Raw genomic sequence first — 20,833 nt, forward strand, 5'->3', positions numbered from 1 at the left:
ACAAGGCCTTGCTGGCACACACAAGGGCTGCAGCAGAGCCTGCTCTGGGAGAGCTGTGGCTTGTCCAGCTCCAGCCCAAGGCCACCCTGCGCAGCAGCACTTCCATTTCAGTCCATGGCGCGGTGTGCTGTGGCGACGGGAACCGCGGGGCCAGTGGAAAATGGGGCTCTGAGCTCATGCATCTTATTTTAGCTCCCCATCCTCTCTGGAAGCTATCTCAGGCATGTTTTGGGAATACAGCAGGTATTTTTATGAGTGGGATTTGCAAGGGTATTTTCATCTTAGACTTGGAGACAACTGGGCCTGCTGCCAGGTTTAGGAAGCACAGGGGCAAGAAACATAAAACTAGTGAGAGGTAGGCTTCCCACTGGGGCTTATATTTAGCTGAGGGGAGCAGGAGCACTCGAAAATGTCCTGCTGGTGCTCCCTGTGCCAGACCATCCCTCGGCCAGTTCACTGAGGCCAACCTTGACCCAGTCCAGGAAAGGCAAGGGGAATGTGTCCCGGCTGATGGCACTCGTCCGGCTTGGCCCACCTGGCACTGCCGAGACCCCGGCTGCCCTTTAGAGCAGCTGTCACCAGCAGAGCAGCAGGTACGGCGCGAGCTGGACATCACCCGCACTGGGGGAGCTACTACTGAGCAACGCCTGGGGACAAGGACGGTGAGGGCTGGGGCACAGCGCTGGCCAGGTGCTGCTCTGTGCCCGGGCAGCAGAGCCGAGCTGTCCAGGCAGGATGACCAGCCCAGGCTCTGCCACAGGCAGCACCAGAGCACAGCCCCAGGACACACACAAGAGGCCGGGTCCCCTGGGTGCCACGGGGTGCTGCCCAGTGGGGGACGACAGCTGACAGCTGAGCTGGAGGAGCCGGGGAAAACCACGACCTTGCAGTGACACGGGCCTGGCCGTGCCATGCTGTGGCCGGGAACATGAGCCGAGCAGCTGCATGGTGGTGCTTGGCCAGGGGCCGAGGTGCACGGGCTGCTGGTAGCCAGCACGAGAGCTGCTCTGAGGCCCCTCAAAGACCCTCCCTAGCAAGCACAGCCAGCTCGCTCCAGAAACAAAATGCCTTCCCAGTAAAAAAAAAAAAGGGGGGAAAAAAAAAGAGACAGCTTCAACCAAGAAATAGCCACAGGCAGGTTTTGTTTTTAAAGCATTTTTATTTTCTTCATTTTGAATTGAATTTTTAAATGATTTGTCTCACTGAAAATGGACACATTTTGAAATCCCATGTGTTCCCTCCTCTCTGCCCAGAGGGGGTTGGCTGCTGACCCAGCGCAGCGAGCTGGGGGGCTGAGCCACAAGCTCCTCATTTTCTGTGGCAGTTTTGTACCTTTTCTAAAGCAAAGACAGTCCTCAGAAAGGGGTAATTTAAGCAAATACCCTCCTCTCCTGTACCCGGGGACAGGTTTTACTGCACCTGACAAAGAGGGCCAATAGCTAGAGGGAGCAGAATAAGAAAACAAGATTTCCTTATGACTTTCTTTTTTATAATCAAACTAAGTGTAACCTCATGCCCACCATCCAATGCAGCCCATCACCCTGTGGGGGCCTTAGGCCAGCACTTGCCGCTCTCCCTTTGTCTTCCCAAGACTCTCCTGAACAACCAGCATCGGGAAGAGCCCTGATCAGACACGGCACAGGAGCCCTTGAGCCCCAGCTCCATCGGCACGGGGCAGAGCAGGACACCCTGAGCCAGGCCTGCCCTGCTGCCCCAGTGCCACACAGCACTGAGGGGACCTGGGCCTTCGAACGGGAGCCATTTTGGCGGCCGCGGTCCGCGCGTGAAATGGTGTCGGCACAGCTGCACCACCAGTGGCTGCCATCGCAGCCCCACTGATTACAGCGCCCTTGTCACGCCGCTCTGCGAGCGGCAGCGGAGCTAAATTAGAGCAACTAATTGCACGTCTCTTTGAAACAATCAGAATGACAAATCAGTGGTAATCTCTTCAGTTCTAGAGGGAAGCTATTGCGGCTCGTTCACAAGGATTAATCAGCTTTTCATCAGTGTTATTATACCGGCACTGCCTCAGGAGAAGCCCCGAGGCCACGCTGGCTGGGCTCACACCGCAGGGACACCGAGGCTGCTGGCGGAGCAGGCAGCACGGCCAAGCTGCTCGCTCCCAGCCCTTGTCCATCCCATAGCAGGGCTGCCACATCTACTCCCAGGCTCTGCAGGCCTCGCTCGGGCTCTGCCCGGCTACAGGCTCTGCCTGGGGGGCTGTGCACTGTGGGCAGCAGGAACCCAGAGGGAGGCTAAAGTCGAGTGCACCTGCCTCAGTGTGACTCTCCAATACACAAAACCATTTTAATGATCAGTGCCAGATCAGAGATCAGTCAAGGAGAAATAACTACAGGTCTCTCCCTTCTACATAATGAGCTGCAGGAGACACCCTGGTGCCCCTCCCCGAGCACAGGGAAGGCTTTCTCCATGCACCACCAGCACTGCTCCGCATCTGTCTGGGGCTGCTCCACAGAAATTCCACACACCCTGGTGAGCGGGAGCTGTCAGCGAGCAGAGCTGGTGCCTTTCAACTCTTTACCACCTGCACTCAGCAGAAAAGCACTCAGCAGCATCCCTTCTTGGCTGATAGTCAACATCCAGAGGACACAGGCTACTAGGGATGAATGACCTAGGCTGGGTTCTCCCAGCCCTACCAGTGTTCCGTGGCATGACCATGCCCAAACAAGCCACTTTCTGCTCAACAAAAGCTAAAATGGGAACAATATTCATTGACATCCACACTTCCACTGCACTTCATGGCAGTACCAGAGCACTTTGCATCTGCCCACACATGTTAAAAACAATGATGGCAGAGAGCTTTACTGAAAATGCCCAGACCTTGTGCTGCAACCAGTGGTGGTGCCCTTTGGCCAAGGCCTAGGAGGGAAGGATGCCTGAGGGAAGAAAAGCAATTTGTGATTCTACTCCACGGACAGAACTGACTACTTGCTTTTCATGGACTCATCTTCCACTATCAGAGACCTTCCCCTGGTTCACACAGGTCCTTTTGACTCACCAGGCAGGAACTAAGCACACACGTGTGAGTGTGGGGTGTGAAAGGTGAAGAGGAGAAAGCCATGGTGCTGCTCCAAAAGGCCCCAGAGACAAATTCTTGATCTTTCATATACTCAGACCAACAGCCCTCAGAGCTCTGGACAAGACGGCTGAAGCTCTACACATGGCTCTGCTGTGCCCTGGAAAAATTCTGCAGCAGGCACATGGCATTTCAGTCCCCTGTTTCAGTTTACAGGAGCACAGGTCATTCATTCCCTCCCCAGCACAGCCCTGCTTTCTCTGGCCAAGGGGCTGATGCTGGCCTGGGAGAAGCCTCTCCACCAGCATGACCATGGTGCACCTGCCCATGGGGCCAGCTGAAACTCGTACCAAACGTTCTGGGTGCTGGGCACCGCTCTTCCTTAGGTGCAGGTCAGCGCTGCTGCCACGGAGCCTGCCCAGGGCAGCAGCTCCGAGCAGGGCACTGCCCAGCCTGGCAGTGGGAGATGGTTCTTGGCATCCAGGAGACAGTCAGCAGCAAGGCCAGTGTGGTGCTGCGTGGGGGCACCATCTGAGCGGGAACCACCATCTGCAAGGGATGGAGAGAAGAGAGGATTAGCAGAACCCAGTCACAGCCATGGAAGCTCAGCTCCCAGCAGCTCCTTCTGGCTCAGACCCTATCCCTGCTCCACCAGGAGAGAGACTGACATTAAGTGGTCCTGGATCAGGCACCATCTTCCATGGGAAAAATATCAGACTGCAGCCCACTGCTGGGACTGGGGAAGGGTGTGCACAACAACACAGCAGCACTCAGAGCAGCTGAGCACAGCTCTCCTGTCGCCTTCAATAGCTCTGTGCCAGCTCTGCCACATTACAGCACTTGGATCACACCATCAAAACTCAACAATGCACTTGAGCATAAAGATCCAACTCGTGGAGAAGAGGCTCTTGACGTTTCCCCACAGCAGGCTTTTAGGGTACGTTAGGAATGCTAAAACCATAGATGGAAAGTGCATGGAAAGGTGAAGGCAGGCTTCAGGGCTCTCCAAACAGTTGAACTAAAACTGCTTGAAAACAGACAAGGAAACATACAAGGTCACACGCTGCAACCAGAGGACCCTTGAAGTTGTTTACAGATGGCAAACGTGCACTACATGGCATGCATAACTTCAATTTCCCACTAGCACGTGTGTGGGCACACAGCAAGTATAACATGTACATAAAATAATACAGAGAGAGATATATAAAGTCCTCTTCATGCACACGTAAAGCCAGCATCCAGGCAACAAACTTCTGGTGAATTCAAAGCACTGAACCAGGAGAAATCCTTAAAACCAGAAGAGCTCTCTTAACTCATTGTCTCTCACACCAGAACAAGTCCATGCTAATCCTATTTTTTTTCCCCTTCTGAATACCAGACTCCCTCCTACCTGGTTTTGCCTTGCTGCTCCTGGAGCTCTGATGCACACAGTTTACCCAGTGCACATTAAAATGCCCACAAAGTACAGCACTGTACCTGCCCTGCTCCAGATGATTCTCTGCAGATCCCCACTCGCAGCTTCACTCAGGCCAACTCACTTAGAAACTGAAAGCCAAAGCACTGCTCTCACTCAGGGAGTTTCACGGTGTATTTCGTAACTGAGGCTCACAAATACAATCCTTCCCCCATGCGCTGCCCGCAACAAAGGCGTTTGGGATCAAAGGAAAGGGTTAACCCCCATGCAGTCATCGCTTGGAGTCCTGGAGGTCTGAGTCCTGCCAACTCCTGAAAAATGGCCACCAGGCAGGCAAGCTGCTGAGAATCATCAGAATAAGATTGGAAGGTGTCCACATCAATCAATCACTTGTTGACAGATGACTGGAAGCCCCCACTGTGCCCGTGGACAGCTGACCAACTCTCGGCTTAACCTGGAGTCTAACATTAGCCTGTTTGCTTCGTGTGGGTGGCTGCTGCGTTATGACCTTAATAGTCAATCAATCTTGCAACGAGCAGTCTGTCTGGCAGAAACATTCATTATCCATCCTATTCATGCATTGAAAAGCTTTATCTTCAAAAACTCTGCGTCACTTAGGGAGGAATAACAGAACCCTGAGCAAGAAAATAGGCCCAGCCCCAGTTCCTAGGGGGAATCCGGATGTTGGGGCCGAGCTCCCACAGCCGCTGTAGCCCCAGACCCGGGGGCACTCAGGGCAGGGCTTGGCCTCCCTTTTATTTCTGGTACCTATTCAGGCTGCTTTGAGGTTACTGCTCTTGCACCAGCAACTGCTGGAATCAGTGCCAAGAGGAAGACAAGGGGGAGAGATATAAAAGGACAACAAACACACATCAATTAAACCTTGCAAGCTGTTAGTCACACTAGTTAATAAGTTCTTTCTATCTGTAAAGTGCTCTTAGTGACAAATCCTTTAACTGGCACTCAGAGCGTTATTATGGCTTTCAAGATGCCTCTGTCTTTCATGTGCAGCTTCTTGTACACATGTGAGTGCTCCCCATTGCGCAGTCTGTTTACACTAGTTGTGAGAAGACATCATCAAAGCAAACTGAAAGCAACACTAAATGCTTGAGAAAAACAGAATTTATTCACTGCTGCCTGCTCTGAAATCGCCTTTCACTTAACAAACCACTGCAAACCGAAGCAGCAGCGGGAAGAGCTGGGGAGCTGGGCTGGCACAGAAGCCTTCGGCCTCTCCAGGCATCACCACCAGCATCCATCTCCCGGCATCAGGCAGGGGGACCTGAACCCACTCCCACCAACTGAGACCTGGTGGTCACAGCTCCAGGGATGAGGAACTGCAGGAGCTGCCCATCCCCTGCTGTGGCCAGGGGTCCCGAGCATGGCAATCTGTGTACCAGAGCTGTGCCTGGGACAGGACAAGGGCAGTGCCTGCACCTGGGGCTGGGAACCAGAGAAATGCCCTAAGGGCCCTCACATCGCTCATCCCAGCCACCCCTGTGCCATGGGGCACCCAGAAGGTGGTACAAGATTTGTTTTAAAGAGCTGAAGCCAAACAAAGCTTTGAGCAAGGTGAAGGAAGGAGAAGAGGTGCCACGCTGGGGAGGAGCACGCCTGCCTCGCTCACCGCCCGCAGCCGCCAGCACAGGGTGAACACCCGTGGGTGCCCCATGGGGCAGGCTGCAGAAGCCCTTCATTGCTGGCTGGTCCTGTTCAGGAGAGGGGCAATGAGAAGGTGGTTCCAGCCACAGCTGCATTGCACAAAGCCTGACCAACATCCCAGGAGAGCAATATGTGACATACAACAGCACATGAACACACCAGCACCGGCGACCCGACCCCAAGTGCCCTGTCCAGGGCCAGTGGCCACACAGAGCGCCATGGGATGCCCTTACAGAAACCACCCTCTCCTTACTCAAAGTCAAAGCAATTAGGGCCCTGCAATATTAGATTAAAAAAGAGACAGTTAATCGGAGAGCTTCCACAATCCTTCACACTCAGGCTGCCAAAGCAGCTGCAATTCAGCAGGCCTTGTCCAGGCTGATTGTATGTCCTGAAAAAATGAACAGTAACTCTTGCACAGAAGCAGGTTATGTTTCTGCAAACTTTCTTCCACACAAACCTAATATTAACCACCTTAATAAACATGATTGTGTAATGGTTGTTCATTAAATTCAGGAAAATACAGGGCCTCAAAGCAGTAATTTCATGGTTTCAGTACCTGGGGCACTCACCACACAGCACCTGTGCTCCCTGTGCACGGCCTGTCCCGGGCCACTGCTGCCCGATGCCGCCCTGTTCAGCTGGCACCCACTGGCCAGTGGCAGCACAGCCACACTCCCAGACCATGCAGCAGGAGCAGCACTGCCCTATCATCCCCTTCTGGGTGCACAGAGAGAACAGCCCACTCTGCCAGGACAGCCACCATGGCTGCCTGTGTGCCAAGCAACTCAGTGCCTGCTCGACTTGGCACCCATCCACAGAGCTCCTCGGGCAGCATGGCCCAGCACGGAGGAGCCACTGGGGAGTGGGATGGCAGCAGTGGCGTGGGGGGGGGCCTCCAGGCTATCAGTTGCAGGTGACAGCATTAGATCTGCTGCCTCAGAAGGTCCTCTGTGCAACCTGGCCTCCTCCGGCTGGCTCAGGACTTCACAGACGGTGTCAAGTGGCAACTTTCTGGATTCTGACCTTGTAGGAATTTGCTCCTAGGGGGGACACGCCAGTCCATAAAGTTCCCATTAGTGCAAAAGCAGATGTAAGCACTTTGCTGGCAGAGCTCAGCAGCAGGGAAACCTGCAGTTGATCAGTTCTGCCTCACTGGTCACTGCAGTCAACAGGAGTTACCGCAGAGGGTTCCTTTGCCCCTCTCTCAAAGCCCACCCCTCCAAAAAGGATGGTTTAAGGAAGCCAGCCAAGCTCAGGCACCACTCCAGGATAACACAGTAAATCCACATGATGCGTGCTTAGGGGAGCCAGCCCCAGACAGGAATAGCCAGCAGGAGAGTGGTGTGGATTTGTTTATTGGACAGAACAAATCTAACTGTGGGGACTCGCTGCTGCTCCCACGAGGAGCCAGTGACTCCGGGTCCTTTGTGCCACAGAATTTGGTGCAGGACCGAGGGACAGGCACGTGGCAGCTGGGACTGGCCTTTGGAACCAGCTCCCACAAGGACACCCAGCACCCCTGGATTGTCACAGCCAGGGAGCAGCACCTGCCCCTTCCCACGGCACCAAGGGGACTGCCAGACCCTGGAAGACCGCCTCAGGCTGGGGATCTGAGTGCAGCCCCTCTAGACCCTGGCCACTAAACGGGATCTGTGGGCCACAGGGAAGAAAAAAGGCAGCGGTAAAGACTGCTGTGGCCATGGCGCTTCCTGTTGCTGGTGGAGTGGGACTTCCAGTCCCCCACCCCCCGTGCTCCCTCTCCATCATGTTGCACTGAGAACCGGCACCAGCTGACCTGGTTTCAGCCAGTTTTCCTTCATGATTAACACTCTCCGGGCCCATGCTCACTCTGTTATTCTCACCAAATTAAAGAGCAGTCCTGGATCCTCGTTAGATTTGCTCACATTTGAGCAGTGTCATGTGGTCAGTAGCCCATGGCAATACACTAAATTAAAGGCCTAATGCAGAATCCACCTACGAGCCTGACAACTAATGAATCGAGGGCTTCAGGCCCCAGAGGAGCTGCGCTGGGATGAAGCCACTTCACACCGAGCCAGAGCAGAAGTGCAGTCCCTGGGCTGTCATTCAGAAATAAAGAGTTGTTGAATTTTATTCACCACAGGACACAGAAACAACAGCATCTCTGTAACTAACGCTGCTTTGCCAGAGAGCCAGGCAGCAAGGAGCCCTCTCGGCACTGATCCCCCCAGGGCACAGCGGCTCCCTCCCACACAACAGAGGTGCTGCAAATGACCTCCCACTTGGTTTCAATGGACGGGGTATGAGTCCCCATCAGGAACACGCTGACCCTTCCCTCTGGTCAAAATGAATACCTCCACCCATCCCTCTAAACCATGCTGGTACTCCGGAGTGCACAACATGGCCTCTTCCTGTGCCCTCAGCTCTTCCTCTGTGCCCCAAAGGGCTCAGGGGAGCGCAGCTGCCCATGCCACAGCACCCAGCCCTCACAGGCATCAGCCAACACCGATCCAGCTACACATGAGAACAGCAGAGACTGTGGCTCCCACACCAGGCTGTTGGCACCCTCTCCCCACCCCCAGCAGCGGCTCGGTAAGCGCTGGATGTAAGCTCTGGGGCCAGTGCTGTGGCCATCAATTTTGCTCTGAAGCATTTCAAGTTGGAGCTGAAGCCTGGAAAGGTTCAGCCTGTTGCATCAGACAGCTCCAGCCCTGCAAAGGTCAGGGCTGTTTTGGTAAGGAGCTGTTTGCTGAAGCCTCCCCATCCCCCAGATCCCTGCTCTCAGACACAGGCTCATGCACCCATACCCCTCCCCGTGCACACTCACTTGCACTCTGCTCCAGCCTTTGGAAACAGAGAAGCTCCACAACAGGACACTGCTCCTCACAGCCAGCACACGTGTGCCACGAACTGGCAGCTGCACGGTGCTCCTGAGGCACCCAACGTGGCACAGGGGGATCTCACCTCCTCTGTGCCCATCCCTCGTGCCCCTGCTACAGCTGGGAGCCCAGGCAAGCCCTCTGCCAGGGAGTGTGACCTCTGGCCATGTGTGCACTGCCGGTGCCACCATCCACTGTGCGTTCCCCATGGTCACAGTCAGGCACCCGAACCTCCCTCCTCATCTCCAAAGCAGAGGCAGACCCACAGCACAAGGACAATGCAAGGTGTTCTCTGCTCAGGCTGACCTGAAATGCCCTAGGAGGAGTTGCCCCAGAAAGCAGCACACTGCAGACAGAGGACACTCAAACCTCTGGCCTTGGGGGGACAGGAGAATGCTCCCAGCAACCCCCAAAACACCGTGACGGGGGCTCTGCAGGCACATCACTGGGTGGTGCAGAGCAGGGCTGGAAGCAGCCAGCCACGACTGCAAAGGGAGGAGGGTGGTGAACACGGTGATGAGCTCTATCATAGCCACCCTCCAGCCAGGCACAGGGGATTGTCCCCCTCTCCTCTCTGCAGCTGGCATCCATCCATCCATCCATCCATCCATCCATCCATCCATCCATCCATCCATCCATCCATCCATCCCAGTGAGGACGGCAGGGGAGGGAGGAGCACTTAAGGCTAGAATGTGTTTATTTGATGCCAGTGCACAGCCTGTACTCCCCACATTCCTCCATCTGGACAAGGCACAACCACTTCTCCAAAGCCATCTTTTCATCCTTAAAGTGCTGCATTTTAACATTAATTTTTTTTCCTAGACAGACTTCAATCTCATTAATTTTAAAACACTTCAAACTCTCTTTAGCAGTCCCTAACATAATTCTCCTAACTTAAGATACAAAATACTAGATAGAAGTAGCCAATCCCGTTTATAATTGTATATATGACCAGCAATTCAAATTCACTTCCCTTGATTTAATGTCCTATTTGTATTCTATCAATAAATGGAGTTCTCAGGACCATACTTAAATGGAAGCAGCACTATGCTCTGATAGCCAAAGCCAGCAAAAAAAAATTGCATCACTAAACTAAAATGTCTTGTAGTATATGATTCCTTGACTTATTGTTCTCTCCTCTTCACTGCACTTGAATATTAACTGTTGTATTAATAGCTCACTCTTAATTATCCATGAGTAATGTACTACAACCAGAAAATTAATGGAGGGAAGCACCACAAAAATGGAAAAGAATTCTCCCTATCCCGGATACATTTTCAAGCACGCTGTGAGAAGAAGATACACACACTGCCTTGAACCCAGCCAGAGAGAGACCAGTGCTGGGGAGGGTCCTTTGCTGAACCCCGGTGATGGGTCCTTGCCCTGCTGGACCCTGCTTGCCACAGGAGGGAGATTCTGAGCAGGGATCTGATAATGATCCCAGAGAGCTGGGCTGGTTTGGAGAGGGGCAGCAGAGCCAGCCACTGACTTGGTTCTCCAGCCCAAGATGAAGAAGATGAGTGAAACATTTCCAGTTGTTAAGGAAGACTTTGCCACAAAACACATAATTCAGCTCCAGATTTCAGTGCAGCAGGAACCTGAAATTGAAAAGACTAACAAAGGACGGGGTGTTTTTATGGATAACACGGTTCCTCAAACAGTACAGCTGACCGGAGTGCAAAGATGTGCTACACCACTCATTCAGGCCAAAGGACGCCTGATAGAGAGAACCTCTCATCTCTGCTGGGACATTTCCTCTCCCCAGGAGCCTGTTGGAAAGCACCATGATGCCATGACATAGTGTCTCTGTCCCCAAGCTGGGGCCAGGGACAGTACCAGCATGGCTCCTCCAAGGCGGCCAGGAGCTGCACAGGCAGGGCCACTGCATCCATCTCCATGGGTGCGATCCTGAGGCTGCTCCAGAAGACTGGAATGGTAAGGTGCCTAATTAAATATGTGCCTCCCAGTGCAAGGAGCCCTGCAGCAGCCATGAATTATGCAGCGGCTCACTTACATGTCAGCAGGATCACAATATTGATGAGCTATCCTGTGTGTAATCTGATAAAAACCAAGATAAACTCAGCAAAAATTGAGTGTAATATGATCCTTTCCTTTCAATAAACCACTTCCAGCCCAGCACTGGGAATGTCTCCCCCAGGCTCCCTGCTCACCTCAGGAAGCCAAGCCCAGCAGCTCCTCAATATGGCCCAACACGGGCACAGAGCAGCAGCAGCAGCATTCCTTGACACCTTCAAGGCAGCTCTGGGTGCCTGTGAAGGCTACCTGGGGATATTTCCATGCCGTATGGAATTAGAGGCTGGTGCTCTCCACAGTGCCAGTGCATTCCAAAAGGTCTGCATTTTGGCATTTAGAGTAATGCTGGAGACAGGGAGGAAGAAGTTGCCGTGTCTCACACTGACTCCCTCCTCTCTGTCTGAGCAAATGAAGGATGACAGAGTGCAACTCCCACTCAGAAATGCTTTCCAGTGCTCGCACAGACCCAGGTCTGACTCCAGCTCCCATGACAAGCCAACTTCTTTGTAAACCTGGGCCAAATGCTTTTGGTGCCCTGGGAAGAGCCACCAGCACAGGCTCTTACCCTCAGTCAAAACACATCCTCTAAGAAACACCTCAAAGAGAGGGGAGAGGCTTCTGGCCATGTGTGGTCACCAGATCCATGCAGAAGGCTGAGGGCTGTGAGATGAGGACAGAGGATGTTGCTCCCTGCCCCAGCACTTCCCCAGTGCAGCAGGGACTGATGCTGTTCCCCCTGAACTCAGCAAGACCTTCAGAGAGCCCCTGGGGGGAAGCAGTGCCCACCTGCCCAAGGCAGGGGGAGCCTATCCCACCCCCCTTCCAGACAAAGCCAGAGGCAATGAGCAGTGAGCAAAGTGACTGCCTTCACCTCGGAGACACACACTGGAGCCTCCTCAGCAGCCTCACTCACAATGTCCCTGTTCCATCAGCTGCAGGGACATAATGAGGTGATCACTTCATTGACAAGAAACAAGCAATGGATGAAGTATGGACATGAAGGTTGCACCAACTCTGAAGCCTGATGGACACTGCCAGGGGCTGGGGACCCTATGACAGCCCATAAACCCCACCACCAACCCCAGTGCTGGCAGGTCCTTGCAGAAGAGGTGACCATCAAAAGCTTGTTTGACCTCCCGAGGGATGCTCACTTCAGAGCACAAGAATAAAGCTTCAAAAGCAGCTCTGCTGGCTTTCTTTTTAAATGATATTTCAAATCCATAGCAATGTAAAGATAGAGGAACACAAAGTCTGAGAAAGACTCAAACTGGGGATCTGCCCAAGAGAACCAAGAAATAGCAGAAAAAACCAGTAAAATAAATGACTGATGAATGCAAAGACCTCAGTAGCTGAGTAAGTGGCCAGCTCCCAGCTCTGCTATTCCTTTCTCTGGACGTCTCTCTGGCCCATGGGAGGGCATTAGCTGGGTGAACCCCAGCTGGAATCCACCCTGAGAGTGGGGGGTGACAACACCACAGTCAGCACCACGTGCCAAGCCAACCAACCATAGGCAGCCCCAGGTTCTCCACAGCCATAGTTCCTCCAGTTCCTGACGTTGCAGGAGAGGTCTGGATCCAGCCAGGTCCTCCTTGCCCCAAAGGCGGCTCTCCCTCATGCCCAGAGGGTCTAAACTGGCTCAGCAGGTGCAGCTGGGGGGAACTGGGCTGGCCCAGCACCCTGCAGAGGTCTCCAGCCCCACTGATAAGCCTACAGGGAGGGACAGGAATGTTGCTGCGTGGAGACGCCTCATTTCACAGATGTGTCTGTGTCTGCGCAAGAGAGGAACTTTCACAGTTTTACTGCTTTTCAAATATTTTAATGCAAGCCATTTGGTGTCATATTTTTAAAAAATGGGTACCAGCACAAGCTACATGCACATTAGCAACTGTCTCTCTATTAGTGTAAATACAAGAAGCAGAAAAGCACAGTCTGACTCCTAATCCATATGGTTATTCCAAATAGATTGCATGGTCTTAAACTTTGGCTTATTAGATTGGATCTTACATATGGAAAGAATTAAAATGCTGGATTTACAGTGCAGGCTAATCAGAACATGTTTAAATAACGATGCCCCAGCAGCCCCAGAGGGTCACAGCCTCCCAGACACCTGGTGGAGAGGCTGATCCTGCTCCCACAGCAAGAGCCTCCCCAAAGCCCGGCGTTGCAAGGGCTGCACCGTGGCGCAGGGCAGGGCAGGATCCAGCCTCCAGCGCTCCAACAGAGCAGGCTGCGAGGAGGAAATACCTCATTTCCCACCGACTAGTCCATACAAGCAGAGACAATAGGGCCAAGTGTGCGCTGCCGGCAGCGCTCCCGCTTCGGAGTGCTGGCCAGCACGGGCTGCTCTCTGCCCTGACTCTTCCTATCTGAAAAAGCCATCAGCCCGCCTGCTCCTTCACTTAGAATGAAAGGTCACTTCAGGGCTTTTAGGGTGTTTTTTTCAAACAAAAGAATTATCTCGATTTTAAAATAATACCTTGCCCTGTGATTACAAAAGCTATTAAAAGCAAGGCATGATATCACTGTTAACAAAGCCAGAACTCATGGGAAGGTGGATGTACATTACTTACTTCTGCTAGTTCATTTCTGGACAAGGCCAGACACATCTCGGGTGCTTCAATACTTGCATGTCCACCACACAGACCTAAGCATACTCCCCCCACCAGAGAGTCTCCTTGCAGCAGTCCAAGCCTCTCCCCTTTTATTCCACTGATGTTGTTTCCATGTGAGTCAGTTGCCTTTTTATTGCTCCTCTAAAAGCAGCTTTCTCCAAAGTTGCTGAATTTCTAGACTTGGAAGCATGACAAAAGAATGCACTGATTCACCCCCCTCCACACCGCTCTGCTCCCGCCGGCTGACACCTCCCCTGGAGCCGACGCACCACAGGGAGGGTGACCAGCATGAACCAGTATGAATCCAGCAAAGGAGATGTGGTCTGGGGAACTGGAACCCAGCCATGTCTCCAGCCATCCTGGACTCTCAGGTCTGCCTCTCTGCTGACCCAGATGACAAACCCCAAACCTGGTCTCACACCAGCCCCAGGACTGGTCTTGCATTGTGCCACACCACCCAAGCTTCAGTCCATGCGCCGGAGCCAAGCCATCCACAGGAGTCCAGCCCCCTCAGCTCCATCCCAGACTCAATCACACTGATCAACAATGCTCCTTTTCCTGGAGGGTCACCAGAAGCTGTGCAGAGCAGAGGGAGTTTCAAAAGCACAGCCAACAACTCTGTTAAGTGGCAAGTCAGTTATTAGTTCCTTTAACTGCCAGAAAACATCAGCACCAGGGACCCAAGCAAGCGTTTAGTGTCTCCTCGACTCCCTGGTGCCAGGAAGTGTGCCACATGCTGAAGGGCAGCCCATGGCCAGGCTGGCCAAGGAGCAGGATCACACCCCCAACCCATCCCTGCTCCCTCCTCCTCCTCGTCAGCCCTGGCACAGGCCATGAGCCACAGCCTGGGCTCACAGGAAGCCACACACTGGGCTTCCAATGGGCACGTGCAACCAGGACCAAAACCCAGCCCCTCCATGGAGCTGCAAGGGGGTTTATCTGTGTCAAGCTGGCAGCACCCAGCACAGGGCAGCTTCCTGGGCAGGTCCTGAGAGCGCAGCTGAAACCCAGAATGGTTTCCCCACATGGTCCATACTGCCAGCTACACAGTGGCACCTGATCTGTGCTGAAACCATCATCAGATTCTGCTGTCAAAAGATGCAGAGGAACTTGGAAAGGCCATAGATGAATAACCCTGTTCAAACCATCCCCTCAGTACTGACATCAGTTCTGCATAAACACACTGCACTAGCTATGGCCTGACACGGTCTTCCTCTCTCCAGCCTCTCATTACTGAGGACCAGGAAAAGAGAAGGAGCATGTACTCCTTTTGGTTTTTAAGGAAATTATTAAATTGGGCTCAACTTTTCATCTTTCCCACAAAAAGGTGCTCTGTCATCTCGTGCCTGTTCACCTACGCAAAGACGAGATGACATCTCTGGCTAAAGGCCGACAGTTCTGCACCTCCTTGTCACTTTTAACAAGAAAATAATCCTGCAGAAACACTTGAAAAACAAATCTGTGTTGACACTCCTCATCTGCTAGGTACACTTTACAAAAGGAAAAAAATACTGCATTAGCGTTTGACCTCCTCACCTTTCTGACATTGGAAGAAAATAAAGAGGGAAAGCTCAGAAAAGCTGATGCTGAAGTAAGAATGTCAGGAGAGCAGGCAATGCTCGAGGCTGGAGCCCCCAGCCCAGCAGGCAGGGCTGAGTCAGCCCAGGCAGAGGGGAGCTGTGAGCCAAGAGCATTGAGGAAGCTGTGAGGGGTACACAGAAGTCCCAAGGACGGGTGAAGAGATATTTTTGCAGATGAGGGCATGAGGACTTAGAGAGGGACCATCCCCAAAAAGTTTCCCAGTCCAGTGAAGCCCTGGGACTCTGAAGTCAATCCCTCCACATGTGTGAGCAAACATCCTCCCACCTGCCTTATCTCTCCCCCACAGCAGCCCTGTTCCAGCTCCATCCTTGCACCATTACATGGTTGTGTAGTGCTGAGCGGGTCCTTGCGCTCACAAGAGACTGCCTTGTCCTGCTCCAAATGCTCCTGAACCACACTTACAGCTCCCGGCCTCTGCAGCCTGCGGGCAGGAACAAGAGGGTTTCCTCAGCTCCCAGCACTGTCAGCTGCTCCCTTCATTCTGGGCACGGTGGATTTCACCAAATAAGTCATGCTAACCCCACCTCCTCTTCCCTGAGCAGAGGCTACCAAGGAATAAAACTGCGCTTTGTCTTCTGAACAGCCAGACACTCTCCATGAGAATGCTCCCAGCACAGGCAGCTTGCCCTTTGGACACAACACTCGGGTGACCTTCCACGTATGCAGGCACCAGATGGTCTCCTTGCTCCCCCAGTGTGGCTGGGCACAGCTCTGCTGCCGCCTCGCCAGGCACAAGTCCTTGCCTGTAGGAGGTGGGGGCACTTCGAGGAACTCACGGAAATATTTTCCCACCAGTAGCTGTCGGCCTGAGCTAATGCGACATGACACGTATCTCACTACGAACAATGTGCTGACATTCAGAGCCTGCTCACCATGTTCCCAACCGCGCCACTGTCACCGCAGCGAGATCACAGGCAGGGGGATACATTTCCCCCCGAGCTTGTTTCAAGCACCCCTTTGAGGTGCCACTGCTGTGGAAGGCTCGGCAATCCCTCCACAAGACAGCTTCGTAACAGGTAGCACAGTACCATGGTAATGTCAGCTGGAACAGGAGGACAGAGAGAGAGGCAGCGCTGGCTGAACAAGAAGTCTCCTGCAAAGCCATTCTCATTAGTGTCCAGGCACACCGCCAGCTTCACATCCTGCAAAGATGGCCCTGGACTCTGCCATGTCTCTGTAAAAGGTGCGCTACACACAGGAGCAGGAGTCAGATATGAGTGCCAACTGTTTGCAGCCTAAAGACAACCCTTCCACCAACAGCACCGTCTGAGAAGCTGCTCTGGTGCCTGTCCCTGCAACACCCCCAGGGAAGTGGATGGGAAGCTCTTGGGACAGATCCCCTCCAGGCTGCAGGTGGGGAAATGCAGGGAGCATGACAGAGCATGGTTTGTGTGCCGAAACCCTGACACCCGCCCGTGCCCTGCTTACACAACAGCATTACACAACACGGCACTTCCGCAGATTGCATAAGGCCAGGACTGGCACACCCGAAACCCCGGAGGTGGCGACGTGCTGGGACAGCAAACCCACCACTGGTCACCCAAAAGCACATTCCCACCATGCTGCCTCCCCACTGGCCCTTCCAGGCCACTCCTGAGAGGAGGCAGCCCAGCACAATGTCAAGAAGCATCACGGCACGATACCAGCAGGCAAGAGAAGGAGCTATTTCACCACATCATGGGAAGAGGCTGATTTGACCCCAAATCACAGGACCTGGGGAGCTCTTTCTTGCTGGACAAAGAAATTGTTGTAACTTCTGGAGAATTTAAAGTAAATTTCATTAGGGATCGTACAGGGCCAGGCCGGCACAAGAGGCAAGCAGCAGTTCCCCAGTCTGCAGGTTTCAGCTGGGTGACAAAAGCAATACTGGGGTCATCAGCAGTTTGTAGCTTCTACCCCAAGCTGCTGAGAGAAGGAGCAGCACTGCCAGGTGCTGCCATACAGCAGGTGTGAACTCCTGGTCCCTGTTTCAACCAAATCCATCCAGTACATCCCAGTGTGTGAAAAACAAGCATCTACCACACCACACAGCACAGAGAAGGCTGCTTGGAAGGACGAGGCTTGGGTTTCTCCCCAGCCACTGAAGTTTCCATTTTCTGCACCCAAGCTAGATGCCTGCAGCCTGAGCAAGGATTTACAACAGCATAAGCTTCGGAGTCCCTCTGCTTCTCAAGGAAGTATCAGGAAATAAAAGGGCAATTGCATTAGTCAGTCATCAGGAGTTCAGGGTTTCTGCTTGGTTTCAATGACAGCAGGTAAAAAAAAATTGCTCAGCTTGCCTGACTGCAGCCAGCAGCACTGCAGGAGACCAGACACGTCCCTTCCCAATGCACAGCACACACAGCGCTGGTTGGGAACCCCACGGCTGCACTCCACACCACCACCTCTGCTCTGGTAAGCACCAGGACCAGGCTCAGGTCATCCAGGGTGTCCCTCCCCAGCACGGCAGAGCAGGTCTCAGCAGGAGCCACTGTCTCAGCCTGAGCTCTGCTCTGCTGCAGCGGCTCTTGCCCGTGCAGGGGGTGGATGGAAATGCAATGCTTGGAGGGTCTGAGCAAACCTGTGAGGTCCTCCCAGCTTGTGGGCTGGTGTGGAGCATTTTACCTCTATTGACAGTCCCACCAAGATGAGATTTGCCTCTTCCACAGCTGCATCCCACCAGCACCCTCCTATCACCTTGGGACACCAGCCCCTGCTCTCCCTGGGCCCTACACCCACGTTCTCAGTGGTAGCAGAAGCTCCATCAGCAAGGTCACAGACATCCCCACCCATCTGTTACCTCGCAGTCTGCTCAGCAGGAAGGCCACCCATATCTGTGGGAACGCTTTTCAAGGTTACATTATGAGCAAATTCCAGTTTTTCTTGCAACACAACTAACCAAATACCCCTATCCAGATCTGAAACTCGTCCTTGGAAACCTCACTAACATCCTTCCTTCTTCCTCTGTGTATCCTCTCCACACAGCTCTTGGCTGGTGACCAGACAGCCAGTTTCACCCACAGTGCTCCCCCCAATAACTGGTTTCTTACCTCATGGAACAACTCCTAAAAGGCCACTGCAAACCCTTTCAACAAAAGCTGAGGTAGCCAAATCCAGCTTCTACTAGCCTCTTTCCCTCTCCTCCCCCACATATAAGTCTTATACTTGGAGCTACTAAAGTTGGCTGAAAATAATGATAACTGACAGATGCTGGGTTAAATAGGCCACAGTCTTTCCCTCGGGCCTAATTTAGACCGGATATCAAAATGATACAAAATATCATTGCTTGCCTTCACTCCACCAGGACATCTGTAGATAGACCGATATTAACTCCTTCCTGGGAACATCATGTTTGCACTGTCACCTTGCAAGAAAAGGTACATTTCACCTGATCTCCTCCTGCCCTGTATCCCATGCTCCAAGGTGGCTCCTCAGCAAAGTCTCTTTAGTTCCAGCCCAGCTTAGTGCCAGGCAAGTCACACCAGCCTGAGCCTCTGCCCCTCACACCACAGCAGCCTCAAACCACAACCCACCCGTGGCACTGCAGCGTGCAGGGCGACAGGACCCCCCACACCAGCACCTAGGGACACATGGCTTGCACCACTAGGACAGGTAATTAGAGGCTGTATTCTAATGAATATGCACAAGGGGGCAGAGTCAGAGTTGTGCACCTGAGGTAAAGTTTTGCATATTTTAATTTTTCAACACTTGGCAGTGCGATCTCACTGCATTCACTTGACCTCTTGCATCCCATTTCCTAGGAGGTTTGTTGGGTTTGTGTCTCTTCAAAGGAAGAGGAAATGTTACAAAAGAGTCTCCTTTGCCTCCATCAAGCACTCAGGGTAAAGCCCACGAGCAATCCCAAGCCCCAGCCCAGGCAGGGTGCATGCCCCATCCCCACTGGCACCTGCCTGCACCAGAGGCAATGGACCCATCCACTGACAAGACTGAAATATCTAACTAGCAAGTCTCATTTTCAGTTGCTTATAAATTTGCCAAGGGTTAACTGATCAGCCCCAATTTTCCATGGCAAATACATCAACTGGACTGAATATATTGATTTGAAGGCTTAATTCAGAATTTCTTGGTTATTTCTGAGAAATATTTCTGATGTAAACTCTCCATCTCTCCCACTCTCTTCGCTTTAGAGGGCAAAAGCACGTTCTGTGTTCAGAAAAAACCATGAGTTTGATTTACAGAGTTATTGCTATCACATAGTTACTGCACTAAACAATGAGCAGTGAAAGCAGCTCCAGTAGAAGCAGCAGCATTACAGCCACCTCCACACCTGCCCACAGCTGCCTGCAGCTACAGCCCTCAAAGCTCTCCAGCTCTGAGGGCTCAGAGCTCCTGAGGCCTCAAGAAAACCCACAGAGCAGGCCAAGGCTGAAGAAAACACAGTGCTTTAAAGTGAAGTTGAATTCAAAGAAAATCACTTCATCGGTTTTAGAGTTATAAATGTTAAACTCAGGAAGGGGATCATTTGTGCTCCCACAGACTCATAAAACTGCATTAAACTACATTAAAAAGACATTATTTCCATGCCCCAAATCCAGCATTCAGGAGTTAGGAATGCCTCTGCAACCTGCATTTGACCTTGTTTCCTTCAGTTGCAACATACTTGGGTTGCACTGGTTTTCCTCTGAGAAGCTGGGTGCAGGCAGGTGCTGAATGCTGGAGCTGCTCTGTGAACAAACTGAAGACACAAAGTCATGGACACTGATGCCATCAAAATCCAGCTTTGCCTGCTGGAGCTGGAAAGTGTGGGTACAGGAGACAAAAATGGTTGGTTGGTTGAGGGAAGCCTCACAGAACACTGCTTGCTGCACTCAGCACTGGCAAATCCTGTGCTGCCCAGGCACTGCTGCCAGGCTTCAGACCCTGTGGGGCTGGAGAGGGGATTGCAACAGGCTGGCAGCCCCCAGAGCCAGGGGAGCAGCCTGCTGCCCACACGGCCTCACTGGAAAGCAGCGTCGTGGTCCTGCAGACCCAGCAACTCTCCCCAAGCCCTGCCTTGGGCTGGATGAGTCCTGCCACACACTGGATCCCCAGCGCAGGGCTGTGGGGAAGGGCACAGGGCTGCAGGGCACAGGGCTGCAGGGCACAGGCCAAGCCTGGCAGCAGGCTGGGCAGCACGGGCACGAGCAGCTGCACGCGTGTGCCAATGAATCGCACACTTAACTGGACACCGAGCACAGCCGACCTGTCAGCGTGTCAGTACAGGGACTCCTAATCCGAGTCTGTGTCAGGGACAGCCAGCGGCCTCGGCATAATTGCAGAGAGGCACAAGCTCACGGTCTGGCAGCAGAGATGCTGCTACTGATCCGACACGTGGAGCAGGGGAAGGCAGCAGCGGCCACCAGTGCCCAGCATCAGATCCTTGGAGCCCGTGCAGCTGCCCCTCTGCCTGCCAGCCCACACCAGCCTGCGGCACCCCAGCAGAGCCCAGCCATTGCTATAATCAAGCTCTCCCTCCTTCAGAGGGCAGGGAAAGCGGGGATGCCACAGAAAAGGGATTCCCTCAGCCAAGCAGTGTTTATACCTGTGTGTGGTACCCGCCACTCTGCCATGCTGAAACGTCAGGGTAAAGAGCCAAAGCATGTCAGAGCCCCCAGCAGCAGCTCTGGTGGTT

The 20,833-nt window shown here is 53.1% G+C and overlaps 1 long non-coding RNA gene across 1 annotated transcript in view; it reads right to left on the reverse strand.

Moving 5' to 3' along the window:
* Nucleotides 1-2,227: 2,227 nt before the first annotated feature.
* Nucleotides 2,228-20,833, reverse strand: part of LOC138119370 (uncharacterized) — a 35,775-nt gene continuing 17,169 nt past the window's right edge. Inside the window, exon 2 of the long non-coding RNA XR_011155482.1 lies at nt 2,228-3,586. This is a non-coding gene — a long non-coding RNA (uncharacterized lncRNA). The remainder of the gene's footprint in view (nt 3,587-20,833) is intronic.

The sequence above is a fragment of the Aphelocoma coerulescens genome, chromosome 15 (genome assembly GCF_041296385.1).
Source record: "Aphelocoma coerulescens isolate FSJ_1873_10779 chromosome 15, UR_Acoe_1.0, whole genome shotgun sequence".
Classification (NCBI taxonomy): domain Eukaryota; kingdom Metazoa; phylum Chordata; class Aves; order Passeriformes; family Corvidae; genus Aphelocoma; species Aphelocoma coerulescens.